The 16,179-nt window shown below is 37.6% G+C and overlaps 1 protein-coding gene and 1 non-coding gene across 24 annotated transcripts in view; both read right to left on the reverse strand.

Moving 5' to 3' along the window:
- Positions 1-16,179, reverse strand: part of DLG2 (discs large MAGUK scaffold protein 2) — a 1,870,454-nt gene that overhangs the window by 41,425 nt on the left and 1,812,850 nt on the right. The window lies entirely within an intron of this gene.
- Positions 10,403-10,506, reverse strand: LOC142870851 (small nucleolar RNA U13). The gene has a single exon (XR_012919180.1). It is a non-coding gene; the product is annotated as a small nucleolar RNA U13 (small nucleolar RNA).

Genomic DNA, 16,179 nt, shown 5'->3' on the forward strand with positions numbered 1-16,179 from the left:
TCAAACTCCTGGGCTCAAGCCATCCTTATGCTTCAGCCTCTCAAGTAGCTGAGACTACAGGCATGAGCTACCACGCCTGGCTAATTTTTTTATATATATATACGTTTAGTTGTCCATCCAATTTCTTTCTATTTTTAGTAGAGATGGGGTCTTGCTCTTGCTCAGGCTGGTCTCGAATTCCTGATCTCAAACGATCCACCCACCTCGGCCTCCCAGATATAATTTCTATTTTTTAGGAGAAAAACAAATGCCTACAAAAAGCTATATATAAGACTATTTATAATTACCTCAAACTAGAAACAACTGTAAGATCCTTCAACAGGTAAATTAATAAACTGTGGTATATTCATACAGTAGAATGCTACTCAGCAACTGAAACTGTTGATGCAAGCAACAACAGGGATGAACATCAAAAGCATTATGCTGAGTGATCGAAGGCAGACACGAAAGAGTATACGTATGTATTATCCCAATAATAAGTTCTAGAAATTGCAAAACTAAGCTGTGGTGATAGAAATCAAATCAGTGGAGGAATTAAGAGCTATGTCTTATCCAACCATTATCATGTTTATAACCATGACACCTCCCCAGCCTATATTTATAGCCTAGGCTACTGTCCTAAATATATATAGATACATCTATGTCTTGATTTGGGTGGTGGTTACAGAAGCCCTTTTCCTTTTGTTCATCTCATAAGCTCTAACACATCTTTAAGGTTATGCTTTGGTGTTCTACTCAAGGTTACCACAATGAATGACACTCATTTTTACATTATGATTTAAGAGCAAGTACTATATCACTTTCATTTATGTATCTCTGGGATTTAGAGCATGATAGGTACTTAATAGTCACTGAATGAATGAGTGAACCAGAGTGTTGAGCAATGATTCTGATCAGGAATATGGGGAGAAAATTTGGGCAAAGCAAAACAAAACAATACAAAAGAACCAAACATCTGGAGAAGAGTAGGAGAAATAATAGAAGAATAAGAACCATAGCCAAATAAAGTTTCTTTTTTATTGCTTTTCTTTGCAGTTATTATCTCCCAGATTTCTTTTTCTCATGAGTTTTATCTCATAATTGCATGCTCAATGATCTGATTTGCTTCTAGCTGCTTTTTATTACTAGTAATAAAAATAGGGTGACTGGGCCTGGGCTATTTGCTTGTATGCATAGTATCACGTTTTCAGTTCTATCTATTGCCCATAATTCAATAATGGAAAAGTTTTACAGATTTTAGTGGCATTCATAACTTTAATAAAATTCAACATTTAATTTTTCTTTCCTACTTTTTTTTTTTAGCTAAGTCTTATTCTCTTTCCTAACTAAAAGCTTAGTTTATTAAAAAAATATTTTTTTCATTAACAAATAGTACCATGCTCTTTTTAGGAAAAATGTGAAAGAAATAGAGCAAAAAAGTTATGCATCATCTTATTACTGAAAAATAAATCAGTATTGGTATTACTGTTTCTTTGTTTTTTATAAAATTATTCTCTTTAAATGATGTTGTATTATACTACTTGTAGTAATATAATTTCAAATTCTGATTTTTTAATTTACTATCAAAATACATAGTAAAGTATTATGGACAAGGGCTTGGAATTTGAATGTATGGCTTTAGGAATGTTATTCAATCTCTGAGCATCAGTTGTGGGTATTTAGATGTGATAATGTATTAAAAGCTCTTATGATAGTGTCTGACACTTAGTATAGTTCAATAAACAGGAACCAATTATTTTAATGATAACAGAAGCACTTTGCAACATCATTAGGAAGTTTGTAGGAGCATCAGTTTTAATGAATGTATAACAATGAAATGAAATTAAAAATAACAGAAAGATATTTTGGAAATTCTTAAATATGTAGAAATTAAAAAAATTCTCCTAAATAACTGAGTCAAAGAAGAAATCAAAATACTTTCAGGTGAATGAGAATGAGGACACAAGATACCAAAATTTATAGGATGTGACTAAAGCAGTACTAAGTAGGAGATTTATAGCTATGCCTATAGTAAATGTCTATAAAAAATTTTTAAATCAATAACCTAATCTTTCACTTTAAGATTCTGGAAAAATAAGACCAAACTAAACCTAAAGCAAAGACAAAAAGGCAATAATAAAGATTAGAACAAAAATTAATGAAACAGAGTAGAAAATAGAGAAAAATCAACAAAACCGAAAGTTGGCTCTTTGAAAAGATTAATAAAATCGATAAACCGCTAGCTACACTGACCAAAAAAAAAAAAGAGAGAGAGAAGACGTAAGTCACTAACAATAGGAATGAAAGAGGAGATATTGTTACCGCTCTTACAGAAATTAAAAGAACTATAAAAGAATACTATGGACAATTGTATACCAATACATTAGATAGCTTAGATGAACTGACACATTTGGAGAAAGACACAAACTATCAGAATTGACTCAAGAAAAAATAGAAACTCTGACTTGACCTATAACAAGAGATTGAATTATTAAATTAAAAGTTGTCCACACAGAGAAGCCCAGGCCCAGATGGCTTTACTAGTGAATTCTAGTAAACAATTTTAAAAAGAATGAATACCAATTCTCACAAACTTTTTAAAAAGATAGAAGAGGGAACATTTCCCAACTCATTCTCTGAGGCTAGTATTACCCAGATAACAAAACTAGACAAAGATATCAAAAGAAGACCACAAACCAAATGTATTTTATAAACAATGGCAATATAATATTTCATCAAGTGGATTTACCATAATTGGCTTAAACATTTCTGTATTTCTCTTGTTTTTCATTTTCTAAGTACTTTATAGTGTAATCAATATAACATTTACTGCATTTGGATCATTTTCTTGGGATGGATTTCTAGAAGTTAAATTACTGAGTTAAAAATTATGTATAATTTAAAAATTTTGACCTACTTCCAAATTGTTCTCAAATGATCTGCACTAATTGACATTTCCACCAGCATCCATTTATCTTTAATTTATAACTGGTCCTGATTGCTTTTTTCCCCCCTTCAACACTTCTATGCTCTCTTAAGTATCTCATTATAATGTAAGACTTCTATGTAAGAGCCACATTTTAAGTCTGTTAGCCAAGGGCAAGATTTATTCAATGACGTTATAGGAGAGCATGGATATATATTACTATTGTGAAATTAAGTACTGGTTTTTCATTAACAAATTCTCTGCTTGAAGACTAACTTTTTCAAGAGTGCTTGTCACAAAAGTATAAACTTGTATTACTTTTACTTTAAAATCTGAGGTTATGCGACAATAAACAAATTTGAAAATAATGTATTTACAATTCAGGGCATCCTATCCAGAAACATATTGAAATAATGTTCCTGAGTATCTCAGGAGTGTTGTACCAGCACTATTCTAATCAATGGACATGAAAGGTTTTGATTTCAGCTATTACCCAATACTGTTGACAGGTATTCACTAAATGGCCTAGAGATGCTTTCAAAATTGCTCATTGTTGTTGTTAGGTAGAGGCAGGGAAGATATATGGCTTTGGTAATCTAGGTTTAGTATGAATTTATTTGCCAAGATTCAAAGTATTCTAGCATGGATGTGAACATAACCTCAACACATGAGAATGAATCAAACACCAAAGACGATGCCATTGCACTGTGTTACCTACCACAGCTGAGTTTCTTCCACAACCCATTCTTCCTTGCAAACTTCAAACTTTGTGTGGTCACTAGGCCATAGGTCAAGTTTTTGGAAAAAACTCAAATGTTTTCCTTCAAATTCATTGAAGCTGATGGAACTTTTATGCTACTGTTAGCTAGAGGTCACTTATTCATTTTATTTACTAATAAATTTATAATTATTCATTAATCACTTTATTTATTGATACATTTATTTATTGAATGCCTACTGTATCCCACTATGTGTCTAGCCCTCTGCTGAGCCCTTAGCAATTTGGTCTTAATTTGGACATTCATATTTGGAATGAATTCAAGAGATGATAAAATTCAGTAATGCATTCTGAGAATGTGTCATTTTCTTTGCCAATTTGTGCATCATTTTGTGTGGCTCCATAGGAAATTGCCAGGCTTTGTGACTCCAATTAATTGTTTCATAAGTCTAAAGTTGACCAGCATTTCATCAAGTCCCAAAATATTATGGCTTATATAACAACCCATAGGATCTGAAAACAAAACAAAACTAAGAAAAAACAAAAAACCTTCATTCCCTATTTTGCACATTTTCAAGATATTCTCATCAATTGGACATTTGGGAATTATTTTTAACATTCCCAGGTGTTAGAGAAATGGGGCTCAGAACAGATGTTGGTCATATTGCTAATTTCTAGATTTCTATGTTAATGAATTTTTATTTTTATTTTTGTTTTCTTTTAAAAAAATTTTTACTTTGCTATTTGCTACAATTCAAAGGTTTTTGTCAATGCCTAGAGAGAAGGCTAAGCCTGTAAGATGTGGCTGTCAGCATACAGGTGGCCTTAGTGGGTTACTTATATTTCTGGGACGGTTTCTTCGTCTGTAAAACAAGGTGCATAGATCAGGTGATATCTGAGGTTTTTTTATTCACCTCTATCATTCTCAAATTCTGAAACTTCATTCAAGGTCAAGTTAAAAATTTGTTTCTTTTCTATTTTATCATTCTTTAAATGCATTGATAATTGAGGATAGTCTTTTATTCCTATGATCCTCCCACAATCCAGAGTTTGACAAAATAGTTGACAAAATCCCAACCTGAATGAAATTCCATCTCGATTACCTTTAATGAACCTTAATTGGGCACCCACTAAATATATATCAGCAGATTAGGCCCTGTCTCTGACTACTCTGAGCCTCTCCTTCCTTTTACCAGAGTCATCTGGTTTGAGACTTAAGGGTTCTTTAATTGCTCTCTTAATATTAGTTTTATGTTCCGTCTTCAGCTTAACTCTGTAAGGACCTGGATAAAATTTTCCACAGTGCTCTAGAACAGTGCATGGAGCAAAATAGTTAACAGATACATGACAATCATAATAGCATTTGTTACTAACATTTGTTAAATGTTTACTCATTTTGTGGGTACATTTCTAAGTGCTTTATGTGAATTACCTATTCTAAGTCCTTTCCACATATCAATTTCTATTTACCTGATTACAAATTGTGTTCACATTTTATACATAAAGAAACCGAGGTAGAGAGAGTTTGAGTCACTTGTCCAAGGATTTATACACCTAGGAGTCAAGAGGCAAGTTTCATAGCCAAGCAATTTGGCACCAGAGTTGAGCTCTTACCTACTGCATGATGCTGCCTTTTCTGTGATTGTTTAAAAGGATTCCAAGTATGCATTTACTCTGATCTCAGTAAAGACCCACAATAACTATCGCCAAGAACTTCTCCAGGCAAATTACTTCCCATGGAATTTTATACCTTATTTCTGAAACATAATTTCTATTGCTTTGTTTTTTCAAGTGGTGTAAGCAATGAGATTTCTGTGATCAGTCCCCTAGGGGCTGTGATACCACTGAATGCTTTCCACAAGTATAAAGTAATATGCTCATTTGCTGGGAGCCTGTTCCTCCTTAATTTCATTTCTTCACTCCCAGGAGAGCCTGTTCTTTTGCAACTTCCCTAAGAGCTCCTCTCCTCTTTTGGTAATCTCTTAGGCCAATCATTACTGGCTGGTCTTACATACCTATCCTAAAGATTATGTGACCTCACGGGGCCAGCAGGGAAGCTATAAGCTGATGTACCATTTCCTGTGTGAGGAAAAGACTTTCACTCAAATCCATGCGTTGATTTACACAAATCTGAAGTAACAGAATGTCCTGTCTTTCCCTGTTTCCATTGTTGTCTACCTAAGCACTTCTAAAGTTAGTCACCTCTCATGGATCTTCTCTTGTCAGAAGGCTTTCCTAATTACTCTGGGTGCCTCTGTCCTAGTCAGTTATATCCATTTATTCATGCGCTAAATATATACTGAGCATATGCATAATCCAGACACTGTGCTAGGAACTGGAGCTACGGTAAACTCTAGAAGACCTTACAGTTCAGTAAGAGAGAGATTTCTAAGTTACTAGGACAATGTGATAGTGTGTGCAAGGTACTGAAGGGGCATGAGGAAGGCAGGATAAGTTCTGCTGTGGAGGGGAGGATAGGCAAGCAAGAAGGGACATGTGAACTAGATGTTGAAGGATGGATCATCATTCGCCAAATAGAATAGGGAGCAAAAGAGGGAGGTATTCCACCAGCAAGAGGAATTAAGCAGAGTTCTTGACTGTTCTATGATAATTCAAAGTGTGTCTTTTCCCCAATTAGAATATTAATTCATTAATAATAGTATCGACTAATATTTATCGAGCTCTTCCTCTGTGCCATTGCCGGTATACATCTTGTTAAATACTTTGCACTAATTATCTCATTGAATCCCCCCCACAATACTATGACATATACACATGCACACAAACATACACACACACACAAACATATATACCTCTGTTTATATTATTCCATATATACAAATGGGAAAACTAAGGCTTAGAGCGGTAACATCATTTGCCCAGCTGGTAAGTGGCAGAACTGAGATTCAAACTGGGCTTCCTTGGACTCCAAACCCAACTTCACTACTATTTTGTTTTCTATTTGAACTCTTCTGGGGCCTAGCAGATACTGAGTACACAGTAGTTGCCTACGTAATGTCGGCTAAGAGAAGAATTGGTTAATAGCTTATTGTCCACGGTAGGGGAACAGACACAGTGGCCTATTGCAGGCAGGAAAGGAGGGACCAATGACTTTATTTCATAATATAGTTTGTGACCTTGGGCTAGGTATTTAACCTTTTAGGATTCATTTTCCTCATTTGTATCATGAATTTAGTAATAATGCTTCCTTCACATTATTACTATTACCTCACCTCTTGTAATAAATGAGGCTAAGCAGTAACTCGTTCAAGGCCACAATCTAGAAAGCAGAAGAAACCTAACTGGTACTCAAATCTCTCCACCTGCAAAGCAAATGTTCCTTTCTCTGTCACAAGTTACTCCCAGAAATGTGGTAGAAGTGAGCAACACATTTACTCCAGAGGGCAAACTTCACAGTGCTTTTTTCCTCTGTGACTACTTCTCATGGTACTACATTTCACAGGCTTAAAAACAAGCCCTTTCTTTTGTCTAAGTTACCATCTTGCTCACATTTCAAGGCCGAATCAAGAAAGACACCTTGTGAGTTAGTGTATGTTGTAAATAATGGATTACAGACAAAGAACTTCCAGGTTTAATATATTTCTTTGGAACAGTTTCTACTTTTGACACAAGTTCCTCTCAGTATACTATTAAAAACTCACAGGGCATATCAGAGACAACCTGGGAGAAAGTGCAAGCTGAAAGAGCACTGGACTGGGAGGTATGAGCTGCGATTTTGTTTCACCTCTTCATTCATCAATTATTTCCAGAACACCCAGTGGGCTGTGAACTAACAGATGAGATGCTTTCCTTATGGGGTTTACTGTCTAGCGAAAGGCAATAGGCAAATATTTAGGTTATAAATGCTGTAGAAACTCAGAGTGACTTCTGGCCCTGGCCTTGGTCCCTCCTATCAATCTGAGCTTAGGAAAGTTGCTTTCTCTACTTGAGGATTAGCTTCCTCTTCTGTCAGTTGGGGAGTTAAATGAGATGACCTTGAAGGTCCTTTACAGCATCTGAAATTTACACTGCAAAGATGTTTCCTCTTCCTACCTCTCCCTGTTCCCTCTCTTCCTTCCCTCAGAGGTACTCAGCTTCAACCTCCTGGTTGATGACTCAGTTTCAGTAGCTGACAGTTTGCTCCTTGCCTCCCACTGTCTGATGTCAACTCTAGACACAGAGCGCAAGAGGCCACTAGCAGTGTTCATATCTCAGGAGTGGTTGGGGGCAAACTAATAAGTAAAGCACAATAATAAAAAGTGCCGCTTGTATCACTGTGCCTGATGGAATGATTCTCACCTCTCACTTGGATGGAAGGAGGGATAACCTACACATGGAGGCAAATCCGTTACAGCTAAGGCTCCTGGCCTTTAGCTGGCAGCCCCATTTTGGCAGGACACGCCACAGGGATTAGGACTCTGCTAGGAGCTTAGTCTTGCAGCAGGAGAGTGGAGAGGCTGGACAAGAACACAAGCCTCTTGGTTTCTGTCTCAGGCTCTTTGGTCTAGCCCACCCTGCATCTTCCATCTGGACATTTCCATTGATATGCCTTTCAGGTGCTGTATGCAAATGACTGTGTTTTCTAAGATAAGCAGTACCAGCCAGAGAAGCACATTACATTTATAATGTGAGAGCATGTGGGTGGCCCAAGGGCTTCTCAACAGTACATTTTTTTTGGAAGAGAAAAATCAAACATTGTTTAGTAAACTTCCAATAGTAGCTGATAAAAATACAGATCCTCACTTGGCCAGAATTTAAACTCCTCTAAGATTTTAGAGTGTGGACATGAAAGCCATGGAAACAGATCCACATGCCTCAAAGGAATAAAACACCTTCAAAACCCCCACCACCATCTTTTGAGCAAGATCTCTCTCTCTTACACACATACACACACACACACACACACACATACACCTCTCCTATTCATGGTCACTTCACAGCCCAAAAGGTTCATTCCCATTCTGTACTAGACACCAGAGATCACTGGGTGAGTCTGTCATTGTAAACCAATTGCCACTTAAAAGCCAGAGAGAACATGCTATTGTTTTCCTTGAATGCTTCTTCTGCCTGGGGAGGAATTTTTGCACTTTGATTGGATATGCCATTCAGGTAACAATTGCATTCCACTTGTGAGAAAATGCTTTTGCAGTAAGTAGCTCAGTACTCAGGAAATGGTATCTAACAAATAACATTATTATTCTGTGCTCATTCTCAAGTCTCACTTCAGGAGCTGAGCAGTGCATACCCTAGTACTGTAGAAGATACTTCATTTGACAGCAATATCCACTATTTGAATGTTCCAGAGAAATGGGATACTAATAGCACCATCATAGGCTATTGTAGCACAAATGCAACTAGGCATGTAATGGCTTAGTCACGGAAAGTGTTCAAGAAATGATAATTATTTTTATTACTATTCCACGAGCATTTATTGTTTTTTGCCAAACATTATACTCAGGCCTCCAAATGGTGAAAAGTGCCTGGTGCAAATTAGAAAAAGCGTCACCCTCTGGAAGAGGGAGTGTGAAAGCTCACTCTTTCTCAGGCTGGCTCTTGTTGAATGGGATGTGGGCTGAATTTCATCCTCCAGGCATGTCCCTTGTGCAGCAGTATGGTCATAGTAAATATTGGGAACCCAGAATGAGGAGCTCATCGTGTGTAATAATTGTTATGATGGAGGTTTATACAACAGGCTATGAGGGTGCTGAGGAGGGCACCAGGGGAAGCTGGCTGGGAATTCAAGAGTCAAGAGATTATCAGGTGGAGAAGTAGCACAGCATAGTTCATGCAGAGGAAAGGCCCGCTCAGTGGAGAGGGGCAAAGCCACCCCTTCTGCCCTCTCCTCCCCAGGTCTCCTGTGACGGAGCCATGGTGAGAAGCTGTGCGGTGGAGTGTGGGATTTGTGCAGGGGTGGGGCTCAGAGGAATGGTGGGAAAGACACTCCAGAGGCGGTTCTGGCCTGGATTGTGAAGAACCCCTTACTTACACATGGTACTTCTAAACATTTACTTCTATTGAAGAAATAAGCAACAAATGAGTAGTAAAAATTTTTCTACAGCAATCACAAGTACAGTTCAGAAACCACTCTTTTATCATTTAATCAGCAACTTGAAGTATTTGGATTATGAATCCCAAAGAAGCAGAATTCTGCAGCTGACAGAAAAGTCACAAAATCTACCCATCAAAGCCTTGGGTATATTCATTTACTTACTATGACGTGACATGCAATTGTAAATAGTAAGAGTGAGAATTAAATGGAAAGAAGCTTGTTCCTGGGGTTTCTCTGCCCACACTAGATTTAAAATGGCAGATTCAGTGTGGGTGGGGGCTGGACCGAGGTACCGCTCTAGGCAGCTGTCTGCTGACGGTGCCAAAAGAGTACCGCTGAGTTCTGTGCAGTGAGGCAAGGAAAACCATCCCGTGTGGGTCCAGGAACTTAAACACGGTGCACAGACTACAGCCGCAGGAGGTGTCTGTAGTGTTATAACTGAGGTCTAGAATTATTCATTCAATGACTCCCAAGTGCCAGTCTCAGTGCTAGGGGCCGGGTAAACGGTGAGGAGTAAGACCACCTATGCAGTGGTTTTGCGGTGGGTGTACTGTAGAGGAACAATGGTGAGAGAACTTCCCTAACACCTAGCAGGTATAACTCCAAAGAAACTTCCACACAGCAGCCACAACCACGATTACATGGTGGAAAAAAATTAGTTTTACTAAAACATCACCAATTGAATCAATGCTGTGATTTTTTTTTTTTTTTTTTTTTTTTTTTTTTTTTACGTCAGACGGGTAATGTGCCGATGTCGTAACAAGGTTTGAGGGAGGCACATCTCACGCATGCGCGTGAAAACCCAATCATCACGCTTATGAACTACAAAAGGATCAATGCTGTGATTTTTAATTTTGTTGTTATAAATATATAAATGCTACATATATATTATTTAATTTGCAAATTTATTTTAAATTTATAGATGATAATAGCTATAAGCATAAGATATTTGCACTTAATTTTGTGTTTTTACATATTTAGGTAACAGTGCCATAAAAAGATTTACAGTGGATGGGGGATCCAGAAAGATTATTTTCTTTAAAAGAGGCCCCTGTATAGTTCTTACCTTATGGGGTGGCTGTGAGGATTTAATGAGAAAAATTCTTATATTTAGCAAAATATCTGGATTATAACTAATCTTCAATAAATGTTAGTTATATTGTTATCACATTTTAGAAATACTTATCAAAGTCAAATCCTTTATTTGCCAAATCTGAGCTTTGCCTATTTTTGAGAAGGGGCAGAACAAAAAATTCATTCAGCTCTTAGGGATCAGTTGTGGATGGAGATCTCTTTAGGTTTAACAAAGCAATTACCTCACTGGGTAGCAATCACAGGTTTGTGTGTTTTTCTCGGATTGTAATTTAGGCTTGTGCTCCTAGCACTCCACTTCACTGGGGCCTGCAGGCTTGGGAGGGGTTCACAGAATGCTTTCTGCATGAATGAGAAGTGACTGAGTTTGTCATTCACATCAAACTCATGTCTCTACTTCATTAAGGTGTTAATTCTTTATGGCAGGTAAGCACAAGCCAATTACAGAGAGAAATGGTGGCTTTGGGGGTCTTCCAGGAAAAAATAAACCACATCAAGAATGCCCAAACACCGGTATCAACAAGTGGTAATGAAATCTCTACACATATTCATGAGGTTGTCGAAACATGAAAGGCAAATAGCACATCTGCAAGCTTTTAACTTCTTTTCAAGTGAGATAGTCTCTCACTTACACTGACAAGTCCTTGTAATAAATTTGAGACAGTCATTGGGAAAGCTCTCACTTTGCAGCTGTGTCACTCAGATTTCCCCAGGACTCTGTGAAGGCACAGAAACTGCATTACACAGCTAATACTACTAACAAATAAACGTTTCCCATTGCTTCCCCATTGTTACCTACATATATATACCAATAGCCCTTGCTGTGTGGAAATAGAGTTGTTTTGCCTTCTTTGCCCTAAAAGGACTTCAAGTGCACAGAATGGGAGAAGCCATAATCCTTAGTCACAATGTACTTTCCATTGTTTCATGCCTTCACATTAGGTAGCAGATTCATGGTGCTTATGACATTATGATAGATGGTAGATAAATTGATAGAGTGGGCCACACATGGATGTTTTTCTTGAGAAATATTATACTGATTCGACTTAATAACCTTTAGTGTATCTCATCTTATTGAAGCAAGTTTACCTCTCTTACAAGTCCCATTTTGCAGAGGAGTGATTGGCCTGTCTTAGATAACATGGCCAGTGGTATAGTTGGCATGGCAGTGGCAGTACTAGCTTTGTTGACAGCTTGAGAAGAACAAGATCATGTATCGAGGGTGCCAACTTCAAAGGAAATCCAACTCTTTCCCAGACCATTCAATGTTTGCCAACAGCAAGAGCAAAGGCTCAGGCGCCCTTGTTTTCCCCAGGCCCCTAGAACAGTGCTGAACATGAAAACATCTTATAAACCTGTGCTCATTAAATGAAACTGTATACCAAATAAATATTCATGTGTCTCCAAAAAATAGTGTGTGACTGTGTGATGGCAGACAGGTCACTTATTTCCTCTGACCCTGCCTCCTTATCTACAAAATGAATAAGGTTCCAACGTTCTCTGCAAATTTACTAGTATCCACAAAAAATTTCTTAGTCCTAGAGGTGGAGTGAATTTATCACTATCACCTTTCTGGTTTTAACCTATCAGTCTAAAATTGGTTGCAATTTTTTTAAAGTTTATTTTAGCAACAATTTTATTTATTCTGCCCTGGGCTGGTTTTCAATTTAATCCCATGATTATTTCAGTATCATACTTCAACTGCTGTCAATTTCTAATAACACAGCAATTACCTAATGCTGGAGACTGCAAATGGCAGGTAAGACACATGTAACGGGGGGGATACTGGGGAGGGACATGCTTGAGGATATGCCCCAAAACAAACGCACAATGTTAGTTTCTTACAGTCTATGCTCTGCCAAGTTCATTCTTTCTTTCACCAACATCCTAGGGGGCACAGTTACTTTGCACAATTTGCCTATTACCCCTTCTCTACCAACTGGTAGCTCATTCTGTTCATGATCCCCCACGTGTTCACAGATGACATTTTTAACATTCTCTGCTAAAATGCCATTGCCATCTGCGCCTTCCTTCAAGCCCTAGGATGTGGTCACTGTGACTTCTCTCCTAAGTCATTCCAACGCCCTTCCCAGGTGGTTCCCTACTCCAGTCACTCCCACATACCCCCCACCCATCCTCCCAGCAGCAAGAGTCAACCACTTTGCTCACAAACTATCCTGCCACTCCTCTGTCCAAATAACTTCCAAGCATTCCCCAGGACCCAAAGAATATAGCCTCTTTTCACTTTTTAACCCTTTGCACTCAGATGTCGAGTGTGGATAATGTGGAGTGGATAATGAGAAAAAAGCAAACAAGTGCAAAGGGTTAAAGGAATACTCTGTACCAGGCGTCCTCAAACTACAGCCCGTGGGCCACATGTGGGTGTTTTTGCCCATTTGTTTTTTTACTTCAAAATAAGATATGTGCAGTGTGCATAGGAATTTGTTCATAGTTTTTTTAAAACTATAGTCTGGCCCTCCAATGGTCTGAGGGAGAGTGAACTGGCCCCCTGTTTAAAAAGTTTGAGGACCCTTGCAGTCTATACCCTCTGTTACCTGGCCTCAAACTACATTTACAGCCTTACTTCCTCTACTGCCCCCTAGTGTGTGTTCCAGTCAAGTGTAATACTGGCTGGTCACCAGATATACTCTGCTCCTTTTCCTTTGCTTCTACTGTTTGCTACCTGTGAAAGTGCACTTACTTCACAGTTGTTGACTTAGCTAAAATGCTACCTCTTCCTGGAACCCTTTCTTAATTGCTGTCACTCAGTAGGCCCTCTCTCCCATTTGAATACCCATTAAGTACATGTTTTACATAGTAAGACATCTATACATGTCTTACTAAACTTTTTTTGCCTTATAATATAGTAGTGTGTGTGTGTGTGTGTGTGTGTGTGTGTTTGTGTATACTAGAAAGTACGCTCTGGGATGACAGAGGTGGAGTCTTATCATCTATGTCTCCTTTCAGTGGATAGAATAGTATCTTGTGTATAGAGGTAATTCAAAATCTATTTATTGAAATGAAACAAAATAATTCTCAGATCAAGAAGACCTTCCTCTGAAGGCAATAATAAATTGTTCATTTCTACATTCACAAGCTATAGCAAAAGACATGTGGACTGTGCCTTCTAATTTATATAACTTTTCGCCCAATATACTACCTTCTTTTTTCTTACATTATTGGTTGAGTGCCATGAACTGTTTTAGGCCCTAAATAAGTCATAGTCCCTGTCTTCAAAGACCTTGCTATCTACTCTCCAGATTTTATTATTTTGGTTGAAAAGTCGAGTCTCAGAAAGAGAAGCTATTGGCTCCAGGTCACATAGTTAGAAAAGCTAAGAATAGAATTCAGGATAGTCTAATTTCAAAGCCCATGTTTTTCTTTAACAAAAAGGCAAAGTGATTAGGTATTTTTTAATGAATATTAGGGACATACTGGAAGCTACTGCTGAAACTCTTTCAGACATTACATGATCATTCACTTAAAAAAAGATGTCTACCCATATATAAACACAGGAAAGTACTTGCAAAAAGTTTGGGCTATAATTACTGTAGTGAAGAATTCAGATCCCTGGACAGTCACTTCCACATCTTTATCTTTTAGTATTGATGTTTTAGCTTTGAGATAGTAAAAAACTTTTGCAAAGTGAAACCTGTAAGCTCAAAGGTGTGACTCTAGGCCTTTTACCACAGAGTCAGGTTAAAGGAAGCCCCGTAGTGAATCAGAATTTATTCATGAATAATTCCCAAAGAAGAAATGGGACTGAGTCAAACTTTCTGAATAATACTTAACATTTTGAATTAATAGTGAGAAGGAAATTTAACAAATGCTTGGTGTTCTCATCTGATGAAAGTATACTTGTTATTTATATGACCACATATTATATATCTCCTATTTATATTACTTTAGTCCTAGCATCACAATTTGAATGGATAGAATTAGCTATGTTAATAACATCTAGAATTAGTTCATACACAAAAATGCTTTAAAGAATCAATTATTCTATTTTGCTTGCACAATAATAATATGTCATGGTGCAGGGCCCAGCTCTGCCACTTATTAGCTATATGAGCTTGGGAAATTTTTATCCTTTTTGAATTTCAGTTTTCTCATCTACGAAAAGGGCATATTTATAACACTTACCTCACAGGGTTATCATTAGGAGCAAATGAGCAATGGTTATAAAAGCGACCTGTAGAAAATAAGGCAATCTACAGATGTTCAGAATAACTGGTATCCTGAATAAAATGCACCATTTCTCTAAAGCAATAGCACTGATCAAAGGTGTTACTCTGAGATTTCCTAGAGGCACACAAGATGGCAGAGAACTCAGAAACCATCCAGATTTGCAACCAATGGTGAGGCAGGGTTGGGGGACTGATATCAGTCCTGCTGTCCATAAGAATCAGCAGGTGGTGAGTTCTCTCCCCAACCACACAGTCAGTAAGCACCTGGTCAAAAAAATCTCTTATGCAAGTGAGTACAGAACAAAGTTGTGACAACTCTCCCTTCCTGTCTATGCAAAAGAAGATTTGCAACTAAAAAATAGAATACTATTATGAAATTGCTCATTCTAGCCTTATAAAGGCTTTTCCCCTAATAAAAGGGGAAAACTTAAGATGTATGTGCAGGTGGGTAGCAGTGGGCAAGAGATAGACTAATATTTCTAAGTACTCTGTATATATTTTCTCTTTAAGATGGTTCCTATATTTACATATGAGATAATTGAGGCTTAGATATGTTATGATAACTCTGACAGAAGTTGGTGATTCTGTCTGATGCCTTTCCACCATGCCTATATATCTCAAATTTTAGCATGCCTAATGAGATCTCTGGGGAGCTTGTTAAAATGCAGCTTTCCTGCTCCCATCCCCAGAGATTTCACAGGACTGGCTTTGACCCGGCCATTTTTCTGAATAATACTTAACATTTTGAATTAATAGTGAGAAGAAAATTTAACAAAAGTTTGGTGTTCTCATGTGATGAAAGTATACTTGTTATTTATATGACCACATATTATATATCTCCTATTTATATTACTTAAGTCCTAACATCACAATTTGAATGGATAGAATTAGCTATGTTAATAACATGACCTTTGACCATTAATGGTCAAATGACCTTTGGTCATTTGGTCAGGTTGGTCAGACCTTTGGTCAGGTTAATGACATTAGACCATTTTTATTAAGAACTTCAGTTGATTCTGATGTAAGTGCTCACAGGCTACACATTTTTCCCCCCACTAAATATTTTCTGTTTTTTTCTCTCCTCTCCACAGTTCTCTGTGTTCCTAGGCCAGGCCTTCTCAATGGCGCTCACCAGCAGTACTAAAATGGACTCCTGCCCTCTAGGGCTACCTCCCTTTGGAAATTTATTCCACACTGCAGCAAAGTGATCTGCTAAAACTCAAATTTA

The sequence above is a fragment of the Microcebus murinus genome, chromosome 4 (assembly GCF_040939455.1).
Source record: "Microcebus murinus isolate Inina chromosome 4, M.murinus_Inina_mat1.0, whole genome shotgun sequence".
Lineage (NCBI taxonomy): Eukaryota > Metazoa > Chordata > Mammalia > Primates > Cheirogaleidae > Microcebus > Microcebus murinus.